General features: G+C 37.8%; 1 protein-coding gene across 4 annotated transcripts in view; it reads left to right on the top strand.

The window, feature by feature from the left end:
• Positions 1–17681, top strand: part of SLC13A5 (solute carrier family 13 member 5) — a 423982-nt gene that overhangs the window by 255258 nt on the left and 151043 nt on the right. The window lies entirely within an intron of this gene.

A 17681-nucleotide genomic window follows, 5' to 3' on the forward strand; every position in this document is an offset into this window, starting at 1 on the left:
TGTGGCAGTCACTGGGAGATAAATCTGTCCCTCCAGCATGACCTATTTAATTCGCAAGCCATATTTAAGTCCCTGAAATGGGTAGCCCTAGACCCATTTGATTTATGGATATGCAGTAAGTTCATTAGGTTTGGGTCTTGGATTGCTCTGTAGCCCAGGCATAAGTCTCCCCTAAGAAGTCTATACAATACGGAGTATAGTGACAGGGATTTTATTTGGTCTGTGTAATGCACATGCTGGAGGCCCTTGATCTTTGTTAGAAAACTCTGAGGTCTCTCTAATTGCTACAGGTGCTTTGTGCAGTACATGCCAAATGGGGCATTATTTTCAATTACGGGCCGGATAAGTGCTGATTATAGGGGGGTTATAACCTCTTTTACTCTCGAGGTGATACCTTTACTAATCAAGTGTGCTACATGGAAAGCTTTCCTTACTATGGTAGACACATGGTGGTCAAAGTTAAGGTCACAGTCAACCTGTGATCCCAGGTCCCATACCATTTCATGGATACTTAGAGTATTGTTGATTTGACAGTGTGAAGGACATTGTTTGTGCCGAAGGGAATGATGTTGCATTTCTCTGCATTCAGTTTGGGACACTGACTAGTACACCAGTTGTTGGTCTGAGTGAGACCTTCCTGGAGTATACTGACATCATTTGAGGATTCAGTGTTTCACCTAGTTTGCAGTAGTCTGCAGGCTTGGTCAACCACAACCCCTTAGTTCAGACCTGAACTTCTGAGAAGTGTATACCAAACAGTAGGGGGTTCTGAATTGACCCCTGTGGTACCCCACTGGTAACAGGTCTGCTGGTTGATGTGGAGTCACCCACTTTGACTGTGTGTGTGTCCGGTTTATGATCCAGTTTGCAACCCATCTTGCAATGAAGGGGTTTACATTCAGTTTCATACCTTTATCAATAATGCCTGAATGTGGGATTGTATCGAAAGGCTTTGCCAAGAGTATGCTGTGTGCAAAGAATTGCCCTCATCAATGGCCTTGGTCACATTTTCAAAGAAATCCAGCAGATATAATATGCAGGATCTGCCCTTCATGAAGTCAAATTGGGTAGGATCCAGGGTTTGGAGGTCACCTATGTCTTTATTTATGAGGTCCATAATGATATATGCCATTGCCTTACAGATGAGTCTGGTCAGGCTTATGGGTCTATAATTCCTCAGGTCTGTTGCTAGGCCACTTTTGTGGAGGAGAATAACTGTAGCTGTTTTCCATTCCACAGAAACAAAGCCTGTGGTTAGGCTATGATTGAAAAGGGTACTTAATGGTGATGCTAGTTCATGTTTTAGCCTGCCTAGAAGACAGCCTAGGATATCATCCGGTCCCATAGAGGCTCTGTTTTTTGCCTTGGACAGGGCTTTGAGAACCTGTTCTTCTGATATGTAAGGGGGTGGGGAAGTTTGGGAGAGGGCTTGTTGTAAGTTAGGAGGGGATACGGGAGTGAAATTTTCTCCAAAGCTATCAGCTAGTAGGTTTGCTATCTCTGTGGGGTCAGTGCATGTTATACCATTGGCCACTAGTTCTGCACATGCTTGGGTCCTACCCTTTAGGTTATGTTCATAGCTGTAAAAGGCCTTACAGTTATCCTTAGCTGTACTTGCTAGGTTTCTCTCAAAGGAGCTCTTGGAATTGTCTTATTTGCCTGTTGAGGCTGAGTAGGCTGCTTTTCCATTGTTGTGACCTTGCCTTTGTCTTCTTGGACAGCAACTTTCTGCATTTATTGTAGAATTTGTTAATGCCGGATGTCCATCACAGCAGCTTGTTTTTGCTTGGGGCTCTGTCTTTAATTCTTTCTGGTACAGACAAGTTTATACACTTATGTAAGTGATTGTACAGGGCTTTAGTGTAAGCTTCGGCATAGTTACCACTTTCATCTTGGGGTGGGGCTTGGTATGCATTTATACCTTCACCTAGGAGGGTATTATTTGCCTTGGTAAAGTTGTTTAGTCTGAGTTCATCCTTTCTGAGCTCTAGTGTTAGTATCATTTTGAAGGTGACTAATTTGTGGTCAGTTTTAACTAATGAGGGTCCAACAGTTGCAGCAGTGCAACTATTTGACATGTTGGTGAGGACCAGATCTAGAATGTTTGTTCCTCTTGTCGGGGTATGGGCAATTTGTTCCAGGGCATTTGAAATCACAAAGTCAAGGAATCTTTGTGCTAGCGAGTTTGGGCTAAACTAGGTTTCCCAGTTGATGGTGGGATAATTGAAATTCCCAATAACCAGTGTGTTTGGTATAATTCGGATTGTCTTCAGTTTGGTTAAGTAGGATTCATGGGTGTCATGACCCATGGAGGTGGATCTATAACTGTCTAGGACTTGAATGGGGGTCTTACCCACCATAACCTGGACCTGGATTAACTGCATGGAGTTGTCCAGTCTAACTAGATGGGAGGTGAATGTATCTCTAATATAGACTGAAACACCACCTCCTTTGGTTTTCACATGTTCATTTTACAGTCTAAAGGTGAGGAAGGCATTGTAACCATGCAGGGCTGGGGTCCTCTCTGAGGCCTTAAATGAGGTTTCTGTGACTGCACAGACATCTACATCTTCTAGTAATAGAAGTGCTTCCAGAGAGTGCAGTTTTTGGTTTAAGCTCCTAGCATTTAGCAGCATGACCTTTATTTTGTTCAGATTGGTTAATTTCACATTGGTAATGTTGTTTTCAAGACCTTGCCTAAAAAAGGCACTATGGGGGAGGTAAAAGTCTTTGTCAGCAATCAAAAGCCTAGGGGATGCCATGTGCAAACCGACTCTGGCAAAGCAGTGAGGTTTGTCGACCATGGCTCCCCAGGCAGACAGGAACTGGATCCCCTTTGAATGACACCAAAAACTAAGCCAATTATTGAAATCAATCATTTTTTGTTTATACTGCAGCATCATTATAGGTGAGGGTAGTATGCTGCTCAAAGCTAGGAACATACCTACCTGGGACACATACTCAGAGACCTCGACAATGTCTCACGTCATATAGTCCTGTGAGATACAGCTCAGGTCATTCACACCAACATGAACTATGACAAAGTCATAACAGTATTTCTTGCTGAAAGACCTAAGTGCAAGCGTGATGTGACAAATCCTGGCACTGGACAGGCAGCTGACCATGACTTTCTCCTTGTCCAACCTGGTAAATGGAACATCTGTGTGTCTCACTATTAAGTCTCCAATGACAAAAAGTGTTACTCCTTATGGGCTTGGTGGGTGAGACACTGGTGCTGCTATGTGTCATGGGTGCTGTGGAGACTGTGCTAAATGTAGCAATCTTGTGTTTTGGAGGTCTCTAGAGTTTTCATAAGTTTTTCGAGAGAACCTCCAAGTAGGTGGATTTATATGTTTGATGCATGCTATGTTTATGAGTAGCGGTATGTGTAAGAGTAGTGGTGCTATGTTAATATGTAGCAGTAGGTGAGCAGACAACCTTCTCCGTGTTACTGTTTTGAGGGAAAGAGAACATGGATTCTAGATTCTTGGTGTAAATACATCTCTCGCACTCTGTACTAGATTGTGTTATTAGTAGAGGCTCGTCTGTCTACATGAGACAATTGCTACACTGCCTCAAGAGACCCAAGTCAACAGGGTTGGCAAGAGAAACAAGGGTAGTCCAACTGTCCATACTGCTACGTTGAAGACTGTTGTCACTAGGGATGGCTTTTCAGAAATGATCATGGAGGAGCTCAACGAATGGATATTTTTGTCTGAGTTTTAAGGGAAAATGTGTTGAATTTAGCTGCCCAGCTTTGGTGCACAACTGCACAATAGTATGCGGTGCTACATGACAGGTAAACAAGCACAAACCTGCTCAAATGCAGGGCCTAAATAACAGAAGTTAAACTTGAAAAAACTCTAGATTCAAAAGGACCAATGAGGATGCTTATTCCAAGCCCTAGACCAGTCTCCCTTTATCAGTCAGGTCCCAAACAGCACAATTCTCTCACAAAGGTGCATATAGGTCCTTTCCAATCCAAGACGGCTTTGAAAACATGCTCAGAACAAACAAACCACTACAAACAATTCCAGAAGCAGCAGGCCTGGATCTGAACTATGCTACAGCTACTAGCTACCCTAGTTTTTGTGGGAAACACTGGGAAATGTTTAACACAACAGATAAATGTCAATGAGACACTGAAAAAATTGTTGTGGTTAAAATATTAAATAAATAAATAAATATTATTTTGAAAGATTGTAAAATTATTGTTCATAAAATGTTTTGCAATATTTTGGAGCTTTTATCCTTGAACCACCGCTGAAAATGGGGTCCTACCCAGTCAGACTTTCCTGGTAATCAAATGTCAATAAATAAATAGTTGGTCTTGACTAATAATAATGCAACTTGTCTGTTTCTAATTCTACCCAAACTAGGTATCTATATATATGTGTGTGTATATATATATATATATATATATATATATATATATGTGTATATATATATGTGTGTGTGTATATATATATATATATATATATATATATATATATATATATATGTGTGTGTATATGTGTGTGTGTGTGTGTGTGTGTGTGTGTGTGTGTGTGTGTGTGTGTGTGTGTGTGTGTGTGTGTGTGTGTATATATATATATATATATATATATATATATATATATATATATATGTAATGTGTCACTTTATTAAACATTTTTTAATCAACATTCTGTCATGAAGCACTGCAGTATATTTAGTGTTCAGGTTTTACACATTTTTTCTTTCACAAAGTACCATCATAGCTCTCTAAAAGTCAAGTAAACATGGTCAAAATCTAAAGATCTATGTAGAATTTTTTACATTCAGATGTAAAATAAAGATCTCTTGTGTGCTTTATTTATTAAAAGTATAAACTTAGATGATGATGAAAAAGTATAAGTGCACATTTATGCAACCAGCTTATTGTACATTTTTTTTTTTTTTATATTTTTCCCCCAACAGATTTGTTTGTTTTTCAATTGAATTGTACAAGTCATAGATCATTAAAGGTGGGAAAAGTTTTGAAATGATTTATTGTGGTCTCATTTTTTTATATCACAAAAACCTGACATTTTAACTGGGGTGTGTAAACTTTTTATAGCCACTGTAAAATACTTTTACATATTCTGATGGAAAGCCAAATTGTTTCATCTCAAAACAAATATTATTAAATAGTTTTATTAAAGACTTTTCAATATCTAAGCTTATAACCATAATTACTCTAGAATTTATACAGTATAATCTATTAAATATAATATTATTTTTTATATTATCTCAAGTCAGACCAATCATAAATCCAGTTTGGCATTTATTTATAATAGATGCAGGATTGTTTTAATCATTCTGATGTTGATAAGACGTTTATAGTTAATATTTAGTAATTATATTGGTCTGTAGGAAGATCGGATACAGGGTTTTTTATCCTGTTTTAGAATAGGAGTGTCAGGGTGTATTTCCTTTAAGACAGAATAAGACCTTCTTCTTAAACTCTTAAAAAAATTATATATTTTATGGTAATAGTTTATATATATATATATATATATATATATATATATATAGTTCACCTTCACAATCCAGAATTACTGAATGCTTGAAATTCAGTAACTCGAGACTGTAAAGTTGAAAATGCAGAAGCGGGAATCTGCATAAGTGCAAATTCAAATATATCGAATTTGCGCTTATGCATGTCAGCTACAGGACGGGAAGTGTGTGAGTTGGGATGTTTTACGGAAGTGAAGGTAAGTCAGTGTATGTGTGTGTTTTGTAAGTTGTGCGTGTGGGTTGGGGTAAGGACGTGGGAGTATGAGTGTGAGTGTTGGATGTGTCTATGTATGTGTGATGTGTTTGTGTGTGTGCAAGGCAGTTTAAAATGTCTGTTTGGTGTTTTTTTTTTTGTCTATTAGTGCGATCTCGGAGTTAGAATATATAAGTAGGGGGGTGTCGGGGGTGCAGGGGGGCTTGCTTCCCTGTGTACATGTAGTGTAAGGCTTGTAGTTTATGTTATGTGGGTTGTATGGTGTGCGTGTTGTGTGGTATATGTGTTCTGTATGTTTGGGGTTTTTTGTTTTTGTGCCTGTGGGTTTCGGGATTTTTGTTGGTTCAACTTTATAATTTCGAGTTACTGGATTTCAAGCATTCAGTAATTCGATATTATGAAGGGGAACTATATATATATATATATATATATATATATATCAGTGTCAGAAATATATTTATTTTATTGGACATTTCCTAACCATGCATGTCTGACTGAGCATGAGCCCATTTTCATCGAAGGCCTGGGGAGAAAAGTTCCATACAGAAACAGTTTACAAGGCAGTGCATAACAATACACAGAAAATGTCATATAGAGCACTAAGCACAGAAGTTTTAGTTACAGGTGAATACTTTAGTACAGCAGTAACTAAACAATATATAAATTCATATATAAGCAGCAGTGAAGTAAATGAAATAAGAACTTAATGATAATTACTATAGTCACATAACAGTCCCCAAAATGTAGTGAAAAGTAAGACAGGTCAGGTGAGGAGTAAAAAGTATTTTCTTGATTGGAGCCCCATCAGCCAGGGAACACATGTGCTGATAGCCCTTCACCTAGGTTTCAAGGGTATGGCTCTTAAACCACCCACCCCCCATCCCCCACCCCTCCACCGGAAGAAAGGAAGGAGTCATTTGAATTAACGAAGGGAAATTATTGGGCAAGACACGCTGGACAGTAAATAGTAATAATAATAATAATAACAATAATAACAATAATAAGAATAAGTTATAGAAATTCAGCACAGTGTATTTATCCACAAACAGCACTCCATTTCTTCTAATAATCTCCAGCCTTTTTCAATTTTCTGGATTAAACTATCAATTTATTTAAATATTCTGTATAAAACATTTAAACATCTTTGATACCATACATGCACTTTATAGTTGATAAAACACCCTCTAAGTGTATTTCTTTGCTTGCTACCATTTGCTCTATCCAACCCTCTCTTAATTGATAATTTGCATCTCTCAGCCACAAAAATTCCCATTATAGCTAAACGTTGCCGTAAAACTTTCACTGAAGTGCATTCACACCAGATACGACAATATGTTTTGATCTGCTACAGTGCTCTCTTAAGAAATGTGTTCACTTCCTGTCATACATTCCTGCCCTCCTTTACTCATGCCATTTCAATAAAATTGTGAATATAAACCTTAAGAATGCAAGTATTTCTTTTTGCCTCTAATAGTTTTACATTTTTTATCTTAGTTTTACAAGACATATTCTGACATCATATAGCATTTGCATTTTTATTATATGATTTTTCCATAATACAGTCAAATCAAAAATCATTCACAGAAGCAAAATGTATGTCAAATATGCTCTTACCAAGACATGCATAACTTAATGTGCACATAGTACCTGGTCTGTAGAAACAAGTGTCACACTTCCTTATCATCCTTTAACTAGCCAGACAAAAGCAGACATGTACAATTAGGCCTCAATGCTAATTATCACCTCACCATCCCATCCCAGTCCTCCCTACCTTTACCAGTGAAAATGCCCCATTCACTCATTGTATCTGATGCTTCACTCATTTGTTGTCTAAGTTCACCCTTGCCTAACCCCATTCCATCAATACAGTATATCTCTCTTGACCCAGTCATTACCATTCCCAGAACCTGGTATCAATTTGTTGCTACTGCTCTCCCCATCCCATGTAAAAAAAAAATCTTCTAGTTTATCTTTAACTCCACATTGAGAGCATTTTCTCATTTTTTTTATGCAAGTTTGCATTCTCCACCCAGTCTTTACTACCACCGAGCCTTTCCCCCACCACAACATTCATTCCACCCCCTACCTCCCTATTATCCTGGATGTGTCTCTTTGGAGAGTGGGCATCCCTTGTTGGCTACTATTTCCTTGGCATTTCACAGAGGATGATGGATGGATTGACCCCAGACATCATAATTCTGTTCCGGTTAGTCAAAATCCATATTCTATGGGAAGTAGCATTCAGTAGCATCAAGAATATATGGTGACCAAACCTATGCCTCATGTAATAGATGTTCTGTCATTCTCTCCATCTTTCTTTATAAACTGCAGCTGCAGTCTGCAATATCCCTAAACTCTGCAAAATTTCATTCAGGCAGCAGCTAACCCCAAACCTTCCCAGGGGATAGGAAAACTGGCTGATTAAACTATTCTGTGCAATGTACATAATGATACATAGAGACACCTATGCGACTAGTACACATCTGTAAATAAATAGTGCTAGTATCCTTGTCGGACGATCCCGGTCAACAAATGTAAAATAAAATAAATAAAAATAAATTGTAAATAATGAAGTAGTTGGTGTAAACAGCATTCATGTAAAAGCACAATTATGTAGTGTTAAACTGTATCAGTGCTAGTATCTCTGTAGATAATACAGTGACTTGTTTAAATAAAATCAAGTAAAAGCACAACTATAATAGTTACCAAACTGTAAATGCTGGTTATAATGTTACCTATATGTAAATGTCAGTTTAAAATGTAACTTGGAAGTTAATCTGTTTGTAAATGTTGTTTTGAACAGTTGTTACTGCTTCTTGACCTGAGTCATGGCTGAAAACTATCTTTAGACCAGTCATCTTACCTAGTAAACAAAGTTAAATAAATGCTTAAATAAATACAACTTAACTTTAGCAATTTTTATCATGATTTATTGGACATGTGTATATCAGACTCAAGTAACCTCAGTTAATAAAAACATTTTTTAATAAACCAAGATTTTTTTTCATTCTAGCCAGCCATTTTACTAATTCCATTAGCTTTGATTTCATACAGCCTACTTTGCTCTTCCATTTGTTAACCATACCCTGCCTTCCCATAGTGGAAAATAGTAAATGTTACTTGTTTTTAATGTAATACTTTTTTCCATATTATAAGCCATGCAGGCCCCTTCTGTAGTTCCATACATAACTTAACTTTCCTATGTTCTTATAATCCTGCATTAAAAACTCTAGTATCACCCCCAAAAATCCCTGAAAAGTAAATACATATCATCCAGTCTACATGGTTCAAATGTGTGTACTAAGTTTACAGCCAAGGAGACCATTAAGAAAACTGTCCATGTCAACTAATACTGATGGAAAATTAATAGCGTCTTCCCTAGAATTTCTCAACATATTGCAGATAAAAATGTGTGATCACCATACTTCTCAACCTGGAAACATCAAAAATCTGGACAAGGCCCATGAAAAATAGGTACAAATCTGTACACTGATTAACATCTAATTTGCATACATAATTACATAACCACACCCACTCCAATGGGAAATGTGGGATACTAACTTTCAAATGCAAACTGAAGAACAGACAACCAAAATATAGCACCAGAATTCCCCTGCAGCCATTCCAATGTCCCATTAACTGGCTATTTCGCCCCATTTACCATAAACACTAATGTGTGCATACTGCTTTACTTCTACAATGATTATTTGGATTTTATTTTTTACATTTTACAGCACAACAATGCACAAACACTTAGACATCTGGTAAACAAAGCAATACTGTCTCACAATGAAAATAGACTTGGCATTAAAACTCTGCCCTTGAAACTCACATTCATTGAAACAACATTAAAACCCACACCACATCCAAAGAAAATGCATCTGGCCAGTGGTGGATAAAGATTACCTTTGGGCTGTTTTCAAATCATTGGCCCCTTGCACACAAAACAAGAAACATACATGTGTTGTTTTCTTTGATACACCTTCCTGACTTTATTAAATTATATTCCTTGTATAACACAACACACTTGTTAGAGGGCAGTTTAAATTTATTGTTTGAAGTTGCATTTTTCCAGTAATCTGTACTGCAGGCAATGAAACAAAATGCATGAACCAATAATGACAAAACTGCCCAATTCAGAACATTTCCATCATAAACGTCTACTTCCATATACACAATATAAATAGAATGACAGTAGTGTAAGCTATAGGCATCTTCCACAGCGTCTCGCACTTATTTTCAATTTCATTTTTTTTTGGGGGGGAATGTCAAAAACCAGGGGCACATTTTAAACATTGCTTGTATAATTTTGTAAAGTTGCTAGAATAAAATGTTGTGTTACCACCATGCATTTCACTGGCAAGTTTTGAACCCACGATCAAATGCACTACAGCCAGAGCAACATATCACTATGCCAAATCAGCAGCTTCCTGAAAAATAGGAAGACTGAAACTTAATGGCTATCATTTAGTGAATTCATTTCTCACTTCTCACCATAGCTCTCAATTCTTAGCACAAAAAACCTGGACAAAGCTCACAAGTGGTGGTGGCTAGGGACTTACCAGGGACACATTTTAAACAGTGCCTCTGTATAATTTTGTAAAGTTGCTAGAATAAAATGTGTTACCACCATGTATTTCACCAGCAAGTTTTGAGCCCTGGACCCTATGCACTACAGTCGGAGCAACATATTACTATGCCAAATCAGCAGCTTTAAAAAAAAAAAAAAAAAAAAGAGGAGTCTGAAACTTAATGGCTATCATTTAGTGAATTCATTTCTCACCACAGCTCTCAACCTCTTAGCACAAAAAAACCTGGGCAAAGCTCACAAGTGGTGGTGGCTAGGAAACAGAGTTTTACACCAACTTGTGAACTACATAAAAAGCTGCTATGCCTCATTTTTGGCATTTCTCACACATTTTATACCACGTAACTATATACTATTGGAAGGCTGAGACTAGAAGGTATGCACTATGCAGGACTTGAAAAGGTTTGTTTACACACCAGTAGATGCTAACTGATGCCACATCTTAATATCAAGTTAGAACAGTTTTTGCTGGCTGTATTCACTCTTCACTTTGTGTTTCTGTCACTCAAAATGACCATAGATAAAGTACTTTGATAAACATGATTTTGAATGCTAATTTATCTTTGTGACCATCAAGCTAATCTGCTGTTCACTGTAACCGAGTACATAATATTTTTTAATACTTTCTAGTTACTCTTATGAGATACTGAGAATGTTAACACATAGCCAATGAGGACTATCACTTGTAAGGCAGCTCTTTCTTGCAGTGAACTCGCATTCTCTCTTGACACCTAATGATGTTTCTCTTCTATTTTTTTTAATCAGTACACTGATAGAAATATGATGTGCTAAGTAATGATGCTACCATAAAATATTTTATACCGTCTTTTGTGATGCTGTGTAATACACAGAGTCTTTTACTACAAGGTGAGAAACTTCACTATTAACTAAACTGATCCTATTCCCTAAGAGTGGTAGGTCAAGGCTGACCGGAGTACTGAGGTTTCTCTCTAACACACACACTTACCTCTAAATAAAAGTCGAGCGAACTCCTCCTAACTCAATTGTCTTCCTTCTTCTAAATAACACAGCGAGCGAACTCAAATCCCCACAGCGAGCTTCTTCTAAATAAAATCCCTCACTCCTCGTAACTCATTTCCTTCTCTGGTGACACAGCGAGCGAACTCAAATCCCCACAGCGAGAGCGATCTTCTTCTAAATAAAATCCCCAGACTTCTTGTAACTCCTTTCTGGCTCTGGTGACTCCCACTCGCAAAAGCATTTGAACCAGAGCCGGAAATATCTGCTAAGTATGTGCATGGAGAATTCCGACAGGCTGGTGGTGTTGACGTCACTGCGCACATGATGACGTCAGCACACGAAGCGCGAAAGTTAAAAAAAATAAAATAAAAGTGAGAATAAATCGGAAATGAAGGGTGCCACTCGGGAATCGTGGCACCCCATTATTTGCACCCAAAAACTCGGTAAAAACCAAGGAATTCGGGATAGTTGAGAGGTATGGTGATCACCCATTTAATCATCCAGACTGACTTTAAAAGCTGCCAAGTACTCTGTTTGATGTGTAAAGGGAGCTATTCCAGAAATTAAGTATATGTTGGATTAGGTACCTGTCATGTGCTTCCACTATGAGTGGACGAAAGTGAATACAGATATCTCAATTCTCATCCATCCATAATCTGACTCTGTACACCTAAGTTATTTCACACCTAAATTTACATCTTCACCTCTTCAAACCTTCTTTTATCACCACTAAAAACAAATAATTTATCTTTCACTTTGCTATCTATCTTTTCCTTACTATCTATCAACACCTCCATCCCACCCTGTACTACTCTGCTGCTTATATTCTCTGAACACCTAGAAAATACTGCCAAGTGACCATGTTTTCATTATATTACCTTTATTGTATAATAATACAATTACTTGATTAGTCTGTAACTTTTACCTATACAAAACTGCACATATGTGTTTGCACACTCTCTTCTAATATTGTATAATACTGTCCTAGGTTCATAGGTTCATAGGTATGTACTAGGCTAATGGCCCTGGGGCCTTTACAAACCTAGTCCATAGTAGTGCCCTGGCATTGTGCCGCACATTGTTAGTTCCCAGTGCCTTTATCAAGTAGAGCCACTGGAGTGATCCCCGGGGTGAACTTTCTTGTAGAGCAACTGGAGTGATCCCCGGGGTGAACTTTCTATTTCTCATCCACTCATCAAGATTTCCCTTGAAGAGGGCTGGTGAGGTGCTCTGCTTGACATGTATGGGAAGTCTGTTCCAAAGCATGGGCAGTCTCTGGGTTATGAACCTGTCCCCCTACAGCACGTTCTGTTGATTGTGGTAATGAGGATGAGGTCTCTGCAGCGTGTGGTGTGGAGGGATTGGGATTTCTTTCGATGTAGCATTTCTAACAGAGCTGGGTCAGACATGGCTTTGTAAGTCAAGCAGAGATAACCTCTTAGTAGACAATATGAGACAGAGAATAGCTGGACTTTTTTGTGTCTGTCCATGTAGGACATGCGTTTAAGGCCTAGGATCCTCTTCGTGAGGTACTTTTGTGGCCTCTCCAGCTGTTGCAGGTATCTAGTGAGGTCCTGCCAAATTGGGCATTATACTCTATAATTAGTTTAATGAGGGCAGAGTAGAGAGAAATGATGACCGCTTTCTTCCTGGATGCAAAACCTTTGGTAATGAGATGTGCCACATAGAAGAACTTTTTGACCACAGTGGTGTGGTGTGGTATGGTGGTCAAAGGAGAGGTTGCTGTCAACCTTTGTCCCCAGATCTCTTATAATGCCTTCAGTGGGCTGCCATCAATGTGGTAATTAGTGGGAACTGAGCTTTTCCCAAAGGGTTGGTGATACATTTTTTGGCACAGTCATTGGTCTCAGTGAGGCCTTTCTGTAGGATGTCTGCATCACTTGGAGAGTTAATAATGTCTCCAAGCTTGCAGTCATCTGCAAATTTGGTCAGCCAGAGTCCCTCCGTGCTGGCTGGACTTCTGAGAAGTAAATGTCAAACAGGAAAGGACCCAGGACCGATCCCTGTGGGACTCCACTCATGACTGGTCAGCAGTCTGACTTGAAGTCCGCTACTTTCACACTGTGTGTTCTATCTGTGAGCCAATTTACAATCCACCTAATGATATAGGGGCTGATGCCTAGTTTGGTGTGTTTATCAATAATTCCTGAGTGAGGAATGGTATCAAAGGCCTTGGCCAGATTGATGTAGGCTATATGAAGTGCCTTACCTTCATCCACTGCTCTGGTGGCTAACTCAAAGACGTCAACCAGGTTGAGCAGGCATAATCTACCTTTCACAAAACCAAATTGCATGGGATCTAGAGTTTGGAGAGTCCCTATATCCTTGTTAATTAGGTCCATGATGATGCGCTGTATAGCCTTACATATCAGACTTGTCAGGCTAATGGGGTGATAATTTCCTGGGTCTGTAGTCGCTCCTCCTTTATGGAGAGGGATGACTGTAGCAGTGTGCCATTCGGTAGGGACAAAGCCTGAAGTGAGGCTATGAGTGAACAGAGCACACAGATGTGATGCCATTTTGTTTTGTAATTCATGTAGAACACAGCCAAGGATATGGTCGGGTCCCATGGAAGCTGTATTCTTGGCCTTAGACAATGCAGCTTAAACCTGTGCTGCAGTAATGAAGTGTGCCTGGTATTCTTCGGGTATTGAGATTGGTCCTATAGGGGGGTGGAGGGGTAAATCTGGCACTAAATCTGTCGGCTAGTATGTTGGCTTAGTATAGGAGGTACAGTGTGCAGTCACTCAGAGCAAATCTGGGTATTGCCATGGAGATTCTTGATATGTCTGTTTTGTCATACTGTTTTTATCTACTAACTGTTATATATTGTATGTACTGTTATACTAACTTACATAGGTTCATAGGTTCATAGGTTTATACTAGGCTATCTGCCCTAAGGCATTTATAAGCCCCTTATATGAAAAATACTGTACCCATTAGTTTGTTGTGCCTCTGTCCAGCAGTGACACAGAGATGATTATCTCCCATCCACAGGTCAAGATTTTTCTTGAACAGAGCCAGCGAGGTGCTCTGCCTCACATGGACCGGGATTTTATTCCACAGCATAGGGAGTCTCTGAGTGATAAATCTATCCCTCCAGCACATCCTATTTATATCCGTTAAGGTTTAAGTCGCTTGCTCTAGTGGTTTTGGTGGATTTGGATTTTTTGAGGTGGAGCATGTCCATTAATTCCGGGTTGGACATGGCCTTGTATGTCAGGCAAATGTCACCTCTGAGCAGATGGTATGTGACTGAATAGAGCTGGAGTTTCTTCAATCTGGCAGCATATGACAGATTTTGGAGTCCTTATCCTTTTGGTGAGGAACTTTTGGTCTCTCCAATTGCTGCAGATCTCTATCATTGGTCTGATAAGTGAAGGGAACAATGACCTCACTAGATCTGGATGTGAATCCCTTCATGATCAGGTGGTCTTTCTAACCACTTTAGCAACGTGAGTGTCAAAAGAAAGGCCACTGTCAACCTGGGTCCCCAGGTCCCTGATAACCTCTTCTGTGCTTAGTGGATTGCAATTGACATTGTGGAGCTTTTCTCCTCGGGCCTCCACTGAAAATGTTTTTTTTTTGGCCCAGTGGGCTTTCCCGGTAAGCGAATTCTAATAAATAAATATATAAATAAATAAAATATACCAAGGATCAGAATTCCAAAATTGCACTCTCCAAAAAAATGCTGAAAAACATTTTTAAAGTGTTTTTGCAGGAGGGTTAACCCCTTTTATAACACCTCATTTAATAATCTTCAGATTTCTCTCTTTATTCTTTTTTTCTCCATGGCTCACCCAATTATAACTTTTATTTTAACTGATCAACAGCAAATAACCATTAGTTTCACCTTTTTACCTTCCCAAAAATCTATCTAATTTCCTGTAAAGTATTCATTACAATACTTCCCTTAACACCATGATTTATTGACTAAAAATAATCTTTTCCATTTATCCTTCCATTTTCCCACAAATATTCATTAGAATGCTATAATCCACCACCTAACAGGTAAGTAATTTGTTTTCTTTAATGCTATGCAGCAAATATATAAATAAATACATAAATAAATCCAACTTTCTATTAAAAAAACACTTACCACCTATATGATTTCATAAAACACTCGAGCTACTTCATTGATACGCTCAGTCTCTGAATTTAAAAAAATAAATATATATATATATATATATATATATATATATATATATATATACACATAACAATGATTTGGGCTTCCATTTCTTTTCCTTATAATTCGCACACTATAGCACTGCTAGATGTTTGGTTTATATTCAGTAAATACAAATTACGGTATGGTATTTATTGCAAAGCTTTGAACAAAAGTAGATTACTACATTATACGAGATAACGGCCGGATTCACGAATGCCTGCACTAAGTGTACACAATCTGTATTCATAAATATCCATACCACATTTTTGTGCTGTCTATTCACTCAGAAAGATTAGACTAAGTGTAGACACGGTACTACACATTGTGGTAACCCTTATGAATCCACCTTGGCATTTAAGGCTACAAGAAAATGAGTATAAGAACTAAAATTAGGAAAAAGAAGGTGGGAGTTATTCTTGTATTGTCTATTCATTCAGAAAAGTGTACCCTTAGTGTAAGCATTCATGAATCCAGCCCAGTACCTATAACCTGCTAAGGTTAATATTCCAAAAATATTTTTTTCACATTGTGTCATGTACTCATGTGAATTTTTATGAAGAATTATTTCAAAATTATTATACCAGGGGTTATTCTCACAGTTTAAAAAAAGTATTATGAAATAACATAAATTAGACAGACAACACATAAAACCAAGATGTTCAATAGATATAATAAGTGTGCTTATTGTTAAGTATGACTTCAACAGTTAATGTCATTAGACATGTGCTGTTTAAGTATAGCAGGTATTAACATGTGATGATGGCTTCAGGAAGAAAAGGAGATGAAACAAGACAATAAATTAGTCCTTTAGATGTCAGGACACAAGTATGCAATTTTTTTAATTTAAAAGAAACTTATCAGTGTGGTGGCTGTCAACTGTTTTCATTTATTAGAAAGTGAATTACTTTTAGCTATCCAACAACAGGAAATTAGTTTAGCATAAAAAAGCCTGAAAAGTAAAACAAGTATGTTATTTATATAGCAATGTGCCATTAGATTTTATATAAGTAAAAGTATTTGTTGCCTTAGACAAAGGATAAAAGAACATATGAGAGATTAATGACTGTGACATGCAAAATACTCTATCAAAACACATCATAACTGAAGGGTCTTCCCACATGATTTTTGGTCATTCAAATCCATCATTTATGAAATATTAAGTTGGGTATCAATTTGGTCAATGTGTCATGTTATGATAGCAAGTAGTCATGTATGTTTAAAGTGCATGATTGTCATGGTTTAAAGGACAGGCCTCTTTTTGAGTCCTATATTTAAAACCAGACTAATTATTTTATGTAATTAGCCCACACTTGTTTTAAGATGTCATGTAAATTTATTTTAAATACTCAAGTGTTATCTGTGTTTTATTTAAAAATCACTTGGTATGACTGTGCTGAACATAAACTGATTAGCCTCATTAAGTTTTTTTTATTTTTCAAGTCAGCAGTTTTGCTATTTCTTTCACTTGTATGGATTTCCTCCTTCTTCGTTTATGACAAAATATTTTTTTTCCTTTATTATATATTTCCCCAAATAAGAAATGGCTGACAGCTCCTAACAGTTCGCAGTATGCTTTAGCTGGCTATAACCCTGAACAAATAGAAAAGAAAACACAGTTTATTAGAACTAAAAGGAAACTTTAGTGAGCAACTAAGGTGAAAGAGAAGCATTTTATTTATTTACTTAATATTTGTTTACCAACTTGGAATGAGTCAATTTGCAGTATTGGCCCAGGGAGAAATGCTCCAAACCCCCATCTTTGTAATGTGGGAGGAAACTGGAGCACCAAGTGGAAACCCACACTAATGCAGGAAGGACATGCAGACTCCACACATAAGGCACCCCAGTTAAGAATTGAACAAGAGAACCTCTTGCTGCCATGCGACAATGCAAACCACTGCACCACTGCAGCATCCTGATATACTAAACTATTTTCAATAGCTTCAAACTTCTTCAGATCAGTGTAAATTCATTTACAATGTACCCTGCAATTACAATATGCTCTGCTATGCTAAGTTCATCACCTACAAGGCCTTCTGACTGTCCTGTGTGTCTAAGTCATTTGAAGATTTGTGATTATTCCACACATTACGGTTTCTGTCCTTCCGAATGATTGTGTCAACCTTTCCAAGTATGATGGCTGAAAATGAATGTTTTCAATAATCATCAACTTCTATATCATACCTCTT

Source organism: Protopterus annectens, chromosome 13.part0 (genome assembly GCF_019279795.1).
Source record: "Protopterus annectens isolate FY-2018-M chromosome 13.part0, PAN1.0, whole genome shotgun sequence".
NCBI classification, from domain to species: Eukaryota; Metazoa; Chordata; order Ceratodontiformes; family Protopteridae; genus Protopterus; species Protopterus annectens.